General features: G+C 48.1%; 1 long non-coding RNA gene across 1 annotated transcript in view; it reads left to right on the top strand.

The window, feature by feature from the left end:
* The window catches only part of LOC146772724 (uncharacterized), a 52,684-nt gene extending 43,276 nt beyond the window's left edge, over positions 1-9,408 (top strand). Inside the window, exon 3 of the long non-coding RNA XR_014972121.1 lies at positions 8,328-9,408. This is a non-coding gene — a long non-coding RNA (uncharacterized LOC146772724). The remainder of the gene's footprint in view (positions 1-8,327) is intronic.
* The last annotated feature ends 4,052 nt before the right edge of the window (positions 9,409-13,460 follow it).

Raw genomic sequence — 13,460 nt, 5'->3', positions numbered from 1 at the left:
TAGCTGTTCTTTCTATTTCTGCTGTTTTTCCACCTGCTATGTCGCTTAGGCTGCGTTGGCTATGACACATCTTACTTTTTCTTTGTTTCTATCACCTGTGGCCATTATGTTGTTAGGCCGCATTGTCATGTATTTGGGTATGGTAAGTTAAAGGCTTGTTGCCAGGGGAAGAGGTAAGAGTGAAGGTGTGTCTAGATCATAATGGGCAGGATTTGTGTCTAAAAAGGGGGATTTGATTGTTTGCAGATTTGGTTTTCCATTTTAGTTAATGTCTAATGGTGGTGAGCATATGATGGGTTTGGCATCCTACTATTACTGCTCTCAGACAGGTGAATATCTGATGACGGGCCTTAATGTAAGTAGTGAATAGTGTTTTTTGCGCAACTAACAAACTGCGTTTTTCTTTGGCTTCTGTGCTTGGTACATATGTTGTTGTGTGCTGTTTTGTGTTGTAAGTACACAAGACGGTTTGACGTGCGCGCTTTCTGTCTTTGACGTTATCACAAGAGCCATCCTGAGCGGTCTATGAATGGTCATGACGGTGGCTGTCTCCATAAGACAATCGGTTGGACACGCTTTAGCCACTAATATCTGAAAGAAACACGTTAGTTAGATTCCTCACCTTAGAATATCCCCAGGCGTCAGACTGGATCCGGAAGATTTTTCGTCAGCAATACCCCTTGCGTGTCGCTAGGCGTCGTCTGCGGCTCCGCGTCCGTCGTCGGCGTCGTGCGCCGGAATGACGTCGTCGGAGTACTTAGACGCCGCCCTCGCGCGCTGACGTCAGTTCTTCTTTTTACCGCGCCAGTAAGCGCAGATCCGGGAGAGCTACCCCTTTTAGTCTTTTTTGACTAAGTTTTTTGATCCTTTTTGATCTTGTCTCGACTCCGGTGCCGGTAGGATGCCTGGTTTTAAAGCCTGTGCTGATTGCAACCGCTTGATGTCGGTTACGGACCATCACCGCCGGTGCTTTTACTGTTTGGGCCTCGACCACGACGCGGAGTCGTGTTCGGACTGCAAGGCCCTGACCTCGAAGGCTAGACGGGAGCGGTCCCGTAAGCTTCTCGAGCTTCGCTCCTCTCGATCCCGGTCCAGGAGGAGGTCCAAGGATCGGTCGCGGAGCCGCAGCCGACGTCCTCATCGATCGTCTGGCTCCAAGTCTTCGGGTAAGTCGAAGCACTCCAAGAGGCGACACCGCTCTTCGGACTCCCCTCGCCGGTCGCGCGACTCGGCCGAGGGTCAGGGTGGTTCCACCCCCGCGGCTCCAGCGGAGCCGCAGGCGGCGCGCAAGTCCCCATACCCGCCGGTCCCTGGGACTGATGCGACGCCGGCGGAAGTCAGTGCCTTCCTCTCGGCCATGAGGAACCTGGCTCCGCCGTCGACGCCCGCTGGCGCGCCTTCGGGCCCCGCGGACCCGACTGGGCAACCTTGCCTGCCGGCGGCTCCGGCGCCGTTGACGGCTCCGGCCTCGACGCCGCAAGTGCCCGAGGGACCCGTTCCCGAGTCCCCGCCGACGCCGGTCGACCTCGTCACGCCTCCTCCGCCGGCGTCGACACCGGTACCACCTCCCAAGCCCCAGTTCAGCCCCGCTCCGGGCCCGGCGCCGTTACGGCGTCGATGGATGCCGCGTTCGGCGCCGCTGGAGACACATTATGTCTATCGTCCGGCTCCGATCCTTCCTCCTGCATACCAGGAATCGGATGACGGGGGCGACTGGGAGGGATCCGAGGATCCTATGGCCGTTCAGGCTCAGCTGTCACAGGACTGGGCAGATGAACTGGGGGAGGCCAGTGGTCTTGATACCTCTCCAGACACTGGATTCATCTCTCCTCCGACTGTGGCTTCGGAGGAGGGTGCGGCTTTCTCTGTGGGGCTGCGCAAGGCGGCCGCGGCCCTTGGGCTCGAGCTACCTGCCGTGGCTGTGAGGACTAACGTCCTCACTGAGGTGCTTCAGTCTGCAGCAAGCTCCACTGAGCCTCTGCTGCAATTCAATGAGGCCCTCATTGACGTTCTGCAGGGCACCTGGTCCAAGCCCTCCACAGTCCCTCCTGTGGACAGGAACGTCGCCAGGCGCCACCGCCCTGCTCCGGGTGACCCCAGTTTTCTGTCCCAATACCCTACCCCCGAGAGCCTGGTTAGCCAGGCCTCTACCTCCCAATCCTCCTTCCCGACCGCTCCGCCGGACCGGGATTCCAACCCTCCTGTCCCTTTTGTAATGCCTCAGTGGGACTTGAATCTTGTTCTCACATTTCTAATGTGTGCTCCCTTTGAGCCTCTTCATAATTGTCCTCTTCGTCTGCTGACGCTTAAGACTGCTTTTCTGGTAGCCATCACCTCGGCTAGACGGGTGAGTGAGCTCCAGGCTTTATCTTCAAAGCCTCCTTTTCTCTCTTTTCATCCGGACAAGGTTGTCCTTCGGCCTCGTCCCTCCTTTCTTCCGAAAGTGGTGACTCCATTTCATCTTGGGCAGTCTGTCACCTTGCCCACCTTCTTTCCGCCTCCGCATCCTTCCAAAGAGGAAGAGAGGCTCCACGGTCTGGACCCGAAACGTGTGCTCTCCTTTTATCTGGACCGCACAAAGCAGTTCCGGGTGGACGACCAACTTTTCGTTGGATACGTGGGTGCTAAGAAGGGGAAAGCTGTGCACAAACGGACCATCTCTCGGTGGGTCGTTTTGTGCATCAAAATTTGTTATTCCTTGGCAAAAAAGGACCCTCCTGTTGGGCTGCGCGCCCATTCTACTCGGGCCATGGCGGCTACTACTGCTTTGGGACGGGGTGTCCCTTTGCAGGACATCTGTCAGGCAGCAACGTGGGCTTCGCTACACACGTTTGCCAGGCATTATTGCCTTGACAGCCAAGTCCGGAGGGATGGCTTCTTTGGCCGTTCTGTCCTCCAGGACTTTCTGGTGTGATCTTGGTTCGCAGACCCACCACCGGGGACGGTATTGCTTGGGTATCTATTCTAAGGTGAGGAATCTAACGAACGTGTTTCTTTCAGATGAACAAGTTACTTACCTTCGGTAACGATGTATCTGTAAGAAACATTAGTTAGTTAGATTCCTCACCGACCCACCCATCCTCCCCGTTCTGCGAACTGACATCTAGGGTTAAGGTTATCCTGTTTTTTTGTATCTACAGGTACTACGATCTCCTACTAAGGAACTTTATTTAGTCTTCCATTTTTCCCTTGTTTTGCAGATTCACATACATACGATTAGGTATTGTATATACATGCACCATTTACTGCATCTGTCTCACTTTTGTATATAACTAAGCACATGCTCCTATTTGGAAGGGATCTTTTTTCCTGTCCTGATGAAGATGCTCCGCATCGAAACATGTTGACCCACAAGGAGTAACCACACATTACGTAGGCAAACTCCGCACTTTTGTTTTTAATAGCTCCAGCCCTCTTGGGACTAATTAAAGTTTTTTTCAGTCTCCTTGGGCCAGTTGCTTTTTAACACACACATATTCACAACCACAATAGACCCTCCCTTTACACCACACATAGTACTTCATCAAAAGTGCTCCCACGTAGTCGTAGGTCGCAGCACGCCCCGTCCCGCAGCGGGACGGGAAGACCCCTATGATGAAGCATGACACCATGGGCCATTCTTGGTGTGTGAGGGGTATTTAAACAACACTGAGTGTGCCCTAACACGTTTAGGGACACTCACTCACCATTATCCCTTTTATTCAGTCTCCACAGTACCTCCTTTTCAAGGTGGATCCTTTTGTTTATAACTGATACTAAAGTGGAGGACGTATCCACCTTAGCGCCTACGTAGGCCCTACCTCTACACTCCCTAATCTTGTTATATTTAGCTATCCTTTTCAGGCCCCTAGATTTTATTTTTGGCACCAGTGTCTGTCTTTTGCATGGCTCTGCGTTCCTGGCGCGGAAAGCTATGTACAAGAACTGACGTCAGCGCGCGAGGGCGGCGTCTAAGTACTCCGACGTCATTCCGGCGCACGACGCCGACGACGGACGCGGAGCCGCAGACGACGCCTAGCGACGCGCAAGGGGTATTGCTGACGAAAAATCTTCCGGATCCAGTCTGACGCCTGGGGATATTCTAAGGTGAGGAATCTAACTAACTAATGTTTCTTACAGATGCATCGTTACCGAAGGTAAGTAACTTGTTCTTCACAGATATGGTACTCCATGCTGTGAACATGCCATTGAATAAATAGACACATCACCTCACCAGTGCATGTCTAACTGGCTATAAAAAGTACTGTTCTGAAAAATTGTCATGATAAGAAGTGTCACCTTGAAGTCAGCCATGTTACTGCCCCTCCTTTGTGTAAATTGATGGAATTGAACTGAAAAGAAGATGAAAGGACGGGTAGACTAGACTGATGTTCCCTTATCTGATCCTTAAGGGGAACTATAGGTTGATGGCTCCTGTTTAAATTCCCAGATGGCACCACCACTATTGCTCATGTTACTGCAACACTACATACAGTCGCAGAGACATCACGAGTCCTTATCAGTTGTGTACTTGAGCTGACAGACCTTACTAGAGCTGGTGAATTGGTAGGCCAGAAGGAAAAAAGAAAAGAAAACGAATGTTGCTAGATGCCTATGTCTTTCCCCTGGTTATGATGACACATGGCCTAGTTTGTGTAGTATATAGTGCACATGATGCACAATACTAGGAATGGTACCTGTATCCCCCCGGTAATTGAGCACCACACATTTTAGTGGTTAACAGTTTGAAGAGCACATAGCTCTAAAAGAGCTTGTTTGAAACTACAAGTTTTCCTGGAGAATTCATGTACTTGCTAGATTATTGTGAGAAAGTGCCTCTTTCTTGCATGGCATGCCCCACTTTTTGCTGAATAGCTGATGTACTTTGACTGAGTGTGCCCTGGGCTCCTGTCAGTCAGGTACCCAGGGCCTGTGTTCCTTCCCTAAAACTACATTGCAGCCTAAACCCAATTGGCACCTCTGGCCATATGTCAGCCCCTGGTAAATGGTACCATGGGTACCCAGGGCACTGTGACCAGTGAAGGCCCCTAAGGACTGCATCACTTACTGTGCCAACCTTAGAGGCCCTGTACCCTGACACACACACACACACACACACACACACTGCCTTTGTAGGCTGAGTGTCTGGGTGCAGAACAAAACAAAGGGACGTCATGGCACACATCCCTGTGTGCCATGCCCACAAACCACTGCCCTGGCATACATCAGTCACCCCTTTAGCTGGGTGCCCTATGCCAGTGGTGAGGGTACAGGTGCATGAGCCCTGTACCCCTACAGTGCCCAGGTCCATTCCTGGGCCCTGTAAGTGCAGTGCTGCCATTAAGAGTATATGGTGCTGGGAGGTTGTCATTACGAACTCCACAGCACCATAATGACTGCACTGAAGACTGGGAAGTTTGGTATCAAACTTCTCAGCACATTAAACCCACACTGATGCCAGTGTGGGATTTAATGTAAAATGCACCACAGAGGGCATCTTAGAGATGCCCCCTGAACGACGAACAACAACCAGTGACCTGCTGAGTGGCTGCGCAGGCTGCCACCACCAGACATGTTTCTGGACACCTGTGTCGAGAGCCTGCTGCTCTTGGGGGCCTGAAACAATGCACATCCTGGGACGAGGTGCCAAGTCTCCTCCCCCAGGATGGGCAGGGTTCACGAAGGAGAATCTTTAAAGGCATACCACCTTTGTGAGACTCTCCAGACCACTTGCTGTACTCCAACTAGTCCCCACCGGTTCTACCCCCCCCCCCCCACTTTGGGCGGGAGACTCAGCGGGAAAAACGAAGTGAGGAAGAGAGGTGTGCCCACCTCTGCCAACTCCACCCCTAAGGTAGGGGAGGCGAGGTGAAGCACAACCTCGAGTCCCCGCCATCTTGAGTATGGGGGGACCCAGCCAACCAGGGACAGGCTCCTGCCCCCACTCCCACTGAAGAGTGGCAGAATAGGGGGTGTACCCACCCCAGAGAAGGAACCCATTGGTCCCTGCCCTTTACCTACCTGTAACGCCCCTCCATTTAGTATTTAGGGGCACCCTGAACCTTCCTTCCTCAGATCCAGCAACCACAAGAAAAGAAGGACGAGAAGCCGTGCAGAGCTAACAAGAGGACGACGCCCACTGACTTGGCCCCAGCCCTACAGGCCTGTCTCCCCTCGAACCTGCTCCTGCGAAACGCCGGTGTGTCCAGCGGCCAACAACCTCAAAAACCCCGGAGGACCTGCCTGCATTCACTTTCCAAGCAGCTTCTCCCGTGAACACCGGACGCGTTTGAACTGCCGCTTCTGGTGCCAGCCAGAAACCGCGAATCCAGCACACTCTGCACCCGCCGAGCCCGGCCTGTGTTTGAGTGAACAAACACTACGAGGAGGTCCCCCCAGCGATCCTGACTCGAGATCTGGCAAACCCTGACCTGCCTCAAGCCTCCAGATGACGCCTGCAGCCTTAATCCAGGAGACCCCCCCCCCCCGCCCTTACCGCAACCAGAGCGGGTAAGAAAATGAGACGTCCAAAGGCACCCGTCTTCACCCCACGGCCTTGTGTGCCCAACCCAGTGGTGCCTAACCATCCCTCTACATCCCAACTTACCCCTCGAAGTGGTGGTCACTCCTGGAAGATCTTCGTCCCCGAGCCTGCAGTGTTTCTTTGTCCCGGAGAATCTCCATTGAACTCCACAGGGCACCCGACCTCAAAACTGCACCCTGCACCCGGCTGCCCTAGCGCCTCTGAAGGTGCCCCTTTGGTGCTAACTTGGTCCCCAACTTGCCCTGAGCTTAACCCTAGGAGCTTTGCTCCCACCACCCTGTGGTTTTCTTGCCAGCAGCCACCAACCGGAGCCCCCCTACCCTCCATAGGATAACATTAGATCTCAACACTCTGCACCCGGCCGCCCTAGTGCCACTGGGGGTGCAACAGCAGTGCATCACTGACCCTGGGAGACCTCTGAGTCGAACCCCAGAACCCTAACTCAAAAGACCAATTACTTACCTTGAAACGGTAACTCATTTTTCCTCATAGGAAAACATTGATACTTTTTCTCCCAAAAAGTTTCCAAGTGTCGACTTTTGAAAACTGCAAATATTCCTTGAAAATCAGCCGATCAACCAAGACGCATTTTCTGAACTGTTTTCAGGAAATGTCCCAGTGCTGAATCCAGGATCCAGCACCCAGCACTGAGTAAGAAAAAGTAACAATAGCCTAACTTACCTTCTAAGTGAATTTCCTCCCGTAGGTTAACATTGGTGATTCTATGTGAAAAAGTTTCAAAGTGTCAACTTTTGAAATGCAATAATATGCCTTTAAAATCGTACCTTAAACCAAAATGCATTTACTCACCTGTTTTCAGGAAATGTTCCAGGGCTGAATCTAGGATCCAGTCCTGTGGTAACAAAAGTAATCTGAAAAGTAATTAACTGCATTTTACTTAAAAAGCCCCATTCAATTGAATGTGCTATACCTGCAATGTGTTGCAAACTGCTTTCTTAAAACTGTAACCAAAATCAGTACAAGTTATACTGCAATTCTGAACTGTGTTCAAACAAGTACATTACTACTGCAATGTATTTTATGCTTACCTGTACCAGGCTTGCTTGGTTCTAGAAATAAAACAGTATATTTTTTTTATACAAAACAATTGGCCTAGAGTTCAGTTCTTGAGTGTGTGAGACCATTTGCTGAGTGCGTGTGTACATCAAATGCTTTACACTGTCCTCTGATACTGCCTTACTGGTCGACCAAGCTACCACTTTAGAGAGTAAGGTTCTATCTAACTTTAACCTCTGCCAAACCTTTGGAGACCCTTGGACTCTACACACTGTACCTTACTTTGGTGCAGTATATATAGAGCTAGTTTCTTACAATTATGCTTAATTTTTCAGTTATTTATATAATCAGTATCTCTGTTAAATTAGCAATTTAAATTTTCCTGCCACAACTATAACTTGAGAGCATGGTTACAAATGCAATATTTATGTTGGCTTCCTTGGAAAAATAATTCTAGAGGTGTCTGCAGACCTGCACAGCAGCGAAGATTCACAAGGTAGAAGCTGTGTCGTGATCTCTTTGACTTATTGAACACAAGCTTGCTAAGACGAGAAAAAAAAAAAAATATATATATATTGCCTTGAAATTCCCTTTTGAGGTTCTTCAGATGAATAATATAGGAATGGACAGATGCAATGATTACAAGTATGTCCGGATTGTTCTTTCAGAGCTTAGCAAATGAATTAAGACTTACTCCCACTACTTGGTGTTGGGAGAGAAAACAATTGATTGTATAATGTTTTATCCTTGCCAGTTAATTAAAACTTTGCATTCTACCCACTTATAGGTCCGGGACACCCTGCAGTCATAGAAAGAGGGGCCCCGGACGTGATGCACAGCCTGGCTGCTAGTTATGGAACATCCATGAATATGATTGAGCTGCAGAGCAAAGAAGTGCTGGACGAGGCAGTACCACCGAAAAACAGAGAGAGGGGCTATCCAGGAGCCCCAGCCTGTTTGTCCACCTGTGCTCGAGTCCTAGCCCATTGAGCCAAGCCTGTGGGCTCGCCTGTGTTTGAGTCTCTGCCCCCTGGTCCTCTTGAGTCTGATCCCATTTTTCCTTGAAAAATCGCCCCCCCCCCTTTCGCGAGCCCCGAGTATTAAGGCACAATTTGCGCCCCGGCGGAAGGACTGCACCAGAGGGAAAGTTGTATTAGTAGGGATGGACTTCATGGATGAAGAATAGGGTGCAGGTACCCTGTCTAAGGTGCCAGCGATAGAGTAGGGAAAAAGAGATTGGTGCACTGGCCTGGACACTGGACAGGATTAGTGGAGGGTGTCCTCCAAGAAGGGAGGGTGCCCTGTCCTGAGTGAAGAGGATTTTTCCAGAAAGAGCTAGACAAGTAGCTCCACCACCGGTGCTCAACAGCGCCTACGCCAGATGAACAATAGGAGCCTGCCATTGATGGCTCTCTGAAAGACACTGGAAAGAATAGTTTTGCCCATCCCCCTGTTCCCTGGTCATCAATTCTATTGCATTCCATTTCTCACCAAATTACCATGTATCCTGTTGGTTGTTCCATTCTTGAAGAAAAACACCTCTGAATAGGCCATTCTGCCCTCACATTCCTATTTTTGTGTGTAACTTTGCTCCCACGTTAGAAGACGCTGAGCCTCAGACCAGCAACATTGAAACACTGATAGTATGTACCCATCTGGCAGGTGGTAGCCCATCCTTCTGTGCCTGCTTTGTTCAAGTTCGGCCTGAGCCAGTAACGTTCCACTGTGGGCGTGGTTAGAGGTTCTTGGAGGAATGATTATGTGTTGCAGACTGTTGGGGAGCCAGTCCCTCGGCAGATATTTTAGGGTGCCGGTCAGATTGGACTCCTTTGCAGATTATTGCTAATAAAATGCTTGCTTATATTCTCTACTGTCTGACCGACTCATTACTTGGGAAGGCATAGCAGGTGGTTGTAAATAACCCGAGTGGCACCTAACGGCCACTTCCTTCATCTAGAGGGTGGAGGCAGGTTCGGGCCATGGAGTCTGCAGGGTGTTATCCATTAACTTGCTGGGTGCCAGTGGCAAATCTTTAGGGTGCTGAGTGCGTATATGTGCAAGAACGTTCCATTGGCATTGGGCTGATACCTGTCGCACCGTGTAAAGGAGCAAAGTGAGTGTGTGGGAGTGATAGTCTGCGCACCGCCTGTGTTTCACAACACTGGCCGGGGATGCCGCTTCATACGTTGATTTCATGCCAAAAGCACAATACATTTGACATTGGGTTTACCCATGTGGCTCTGGCCTGCGGTGCTGCGAAAAAGTGTTATAATTTCATGTATGTACATATCTTTGATTACCAGCTTAGCGCATGATTAAATTGCTAATCTCCCATTGATATTTTTTCTTCAGAGTCACCCGGTGCATGATACTGTTTCTGTCCTATTAATTTCAGTTCTTTTTTTGCTTCAGTTGATCAGGATACCTAATTGTGCGTATCGGTAACGCATGGCCGCAGTCCGAAGCGGCCGTAGCGAAGCATTGCTAAACTTCTGATCCTGAGCATATCAGAGCAGTGCTTTCAGAGATACAGTGGCCGGAGCCTCGCGACTACCTAAATAGTCAATGGCAATCTCATGCTACCAATGAAGAAGTGTAGAAAACCCGCTTGTAGGCAGCTCCATTGTCACCCTGCTGCAGAGTTTGGACTGGTAGCACCCACAATGTCTGATGTGGAGAGAGTCTATCACCTATTAGGCTTGAGTACAGGAGGCCAAAAACCTTAATGTCTCAATGAAGTTGATTGCAACCCCAAACACAGCTCTAGATAAAGTGAAACAGACTCATCCTCAATGTACGTGACAATCATTTAATGTTCAGCTTCTAACTGGCATTAGTAACTTGGGGTCCTTACCAGTTTTCCCCAGATTCCAATGTTTCTTGAAGGTCTTAAGCTATCTTTAAGATTTTTATGTTCAATAGAACCAATACCACATCAACCCTCCTTTGTGGTTTCTGCAATATCTGGGGTGTTGATGACTTCTCTGTCCTCTCAAAAGTGTTTTGGCTAATGTGGAGCTCAATAGAAGATGTAGAGTACACATCAGGGGAGTCTTTAAGCAGTTTAATACGTTTTAGATGTAGATCAGCAAAGCACCAACTAGTCACAGGAAAGACCACTCCCAACTGACTCAAATGAAATTCTTGGCACTACACATGACACTCAAGGATTCTAGTAACATGGTTGGTGAGCGCATCAAATTCTAAAGGAAGCATGATGGCTTGGGACAGCCCTAACAGATGTTCTTAGCAGATACAACAAGAGCTAGAATGGCAGTTACTCTGTTAGACAGTCTGACACGCCTGCTTCTCAGAAGGGAATCTGTCTTTCTAAGGGACACTTAACAGATCATGACCTCTTGATAGGTCTGCTGTAATTAGAATTGGACTGAACCTCAATTGGGTGAATGCAAAACCTTTGCTTGAGTGCTTCCAGGCTTTATCAAATGTGCCCACTTTTGGGATCCGGTTAGAAGGAGCTTTCGAAAAACATTTGGAGGAATTTAATTCCACCTGTGTTAGAAAAGCAGCTACAAGTCTAATTGAAGTCTGACACATTTATTTTTCAAAAATAAGAAAACTAGTGATATCACAGCAAAGAGCAACTGAGCTTTGCCTCTCTAAGCTGATGAACCTATCATGCTAGCCTCTCTCCAAATTTCCCCAGCTCTTGTAAATTTTCTTCACAATGTGTATCGAAGGAAGGTACGCAACAGACACCACAACTTTAGATAATGGTGCTAGCAGGTTCTTTCTTTTCTCTTTATCAGAGTGCAAAAAGACCTTGAGAATAGCTGTAGCAGCAGGGGTTTCAGCCAATGAGATTGTTTCATTAAGAATACTTGCTTCGCTGTGCCAGACGTGAAAATGAGACCTGTGCACGTCAGAAGTGAGACAACCCAAGTGTCCTAGTGTGGCATGGCATGCAAAATGGCTTCATGCAAAACAACATGGCATCAGCTATTTGCTATATACTTGAACAAAAATTGCATATATTCACAATGTTCTCCCTTTTGCATCTTTTGATGCAAAACTAAAGCAGATTTCTTGCCATGAATCTGTGCATTTAATCTTTGAAGTTATCACCTTCAAATTTTCCAATGAGAGTTCAATGGTTACTTCCTTCGTTAGCATCGTCTTCAGGAGTGGTCAGTGGAAAGTAATGGGCAGAGCCTTTATTGCTGTTGAGACAATAAATGATGCATGTACAAATTCGCATGAAGATATAAGTGACCAACAAAAAATGGGAATAACAAGAGCTCTGAAATCTTCATTACCATTTCACTAAAAATACCTCTTAGCCAGCACCAAATACTACTACCATCCATGCAATCCAATTGTGTTTTTTTTATTTAGCCCCTTAAGACTTTCTAATGGGTTGTCTGTTTTCTTAGAACACAGAGGTATTGGGGATGTATGTACAACATTCAGAGCCCACTATGGTACAGGTACCACCCTTGCCAGCCAGGAACAATCTAGAGTTGTTTTTATTGTGCAAAAAGACAGGTCTTTGGCAGTCTAACTTATCAGAAATAAGACTTGAAGCTGTTGCGGTTCCGATTTCTTCCTTCTTGAGGACTTTGACACTAACTTGCCCTTCATAGATGCTCTATCCTCTTCTGTAAATGGGTAAAAGGATGGAAAATAATCTGCTGCTGATGGATTCGATCAAGAGAGCAGCGAATGACAGGAGCCACATAGACAGCAAGGCAAATTCTAGACCAGGGTTCTGACAGCCAGGCATAGGCTTGTTTATCACAAACCTAGCACACTCTGTACTTCTCATCAGGGCAGCTGCAGTAATACAGTGCTCCATAGGGAATTCAAAAGGAATTCGGAAGGTCACAGCGAGAGCACTGAGGATGATGGTCTCTATGCCTTCTTTACCCCTTTTATGGATTTTAGTGGCGCTAAACTGGGTTTCTTCTTCCAGCGCCATCTTTGGGCCTCTGGGTGTTGGCCAGTGAATGGCTACGCTGAGCTTAGCCCGAAGCATATTCTCAGTCAAATGCTATTGTGTGCTTATTTAATGTGATAAAGCAGTATCCCTGGTAAAAATTGAAGCTCTCTACAGCACCTTCATTCCACGATTCCAGTGACGTATGACTGCTCATATTTTTGTTTGTTTGTTTATTTATTGTTCATTTTGTCAGTTCCAACACAATACATGCAACAATGTAGCCTGATTACAGTACATCATGTCAACTATTGGTACATTTAGGCATCCTTTCATATAACAGTGAGTAAATTCCCAGATACCTTCACATTGCAAAACCAATGTAACAAGGCCCCGCTAAATAACCTAGTAGGCTTCATGACTTTAATACATACGAATTCGACATTCAGTAGACTGTGACCGATACCTATATATTCTTGGGTCTAGAGCCAGCAGGAAGCTCCTCCACATATATGTCCAGTTGATCTCTGCAATACACTATATCTCGTAGCCATTGCTCCAACTTAGGTACAGATTTTTCCCCCAAGGTTCATGGCCACACGTCGTTTGGCCAGTAGTGCGGTATTTGTCATCAGTTTCCGATTGCATTCTTGCAAGGATTTAACCAATCCCAGCAGGCAGATCTGGGGTGTACAATTCACTCTTTCCATTACCATGTCTGTCAGTACCCTCGTTACCTGTTCCCAAAATTGATATATTAACACACATGATCACGCTAGATGCATATAGCCTGCCTCTATTTCCCCACATCTAATATTTTGAGAGCTAACTCTGAGACAGTATTTGTACAATTGTAAGGGAGTATAATATATTTGCTGTAAATATTCAAAGTGTATAAATATTAAATTACAGTTGGCTGTAAGCCTACCCGAGAGTGCACAGAAGGTCTCCCAATCCTCCTGCGAGAGTGGTGTATCAAGCACTGCATTCCACCGTTCATCAGTGCTGTCAAACTATTCGGCC

This window comes from Triturus cristatus, chromosome 12 (genome assembly GCF_964204655.1).
Source record: "Triturus cristatus chromosome 12, aTriCri1.1, whole genome shotgun sequence".
Lineage (NCBI taxonomy): Eukaryota > Metazoa > Chordata > Amphibia > Caudata > Salamandridae > Triturus > Triturus cristatus.
The sequence above is the reverse complement of the archived record's forward strand: the minus strand, read 5'-3'. Positions and strand labels throughout refer to the sequence as shown.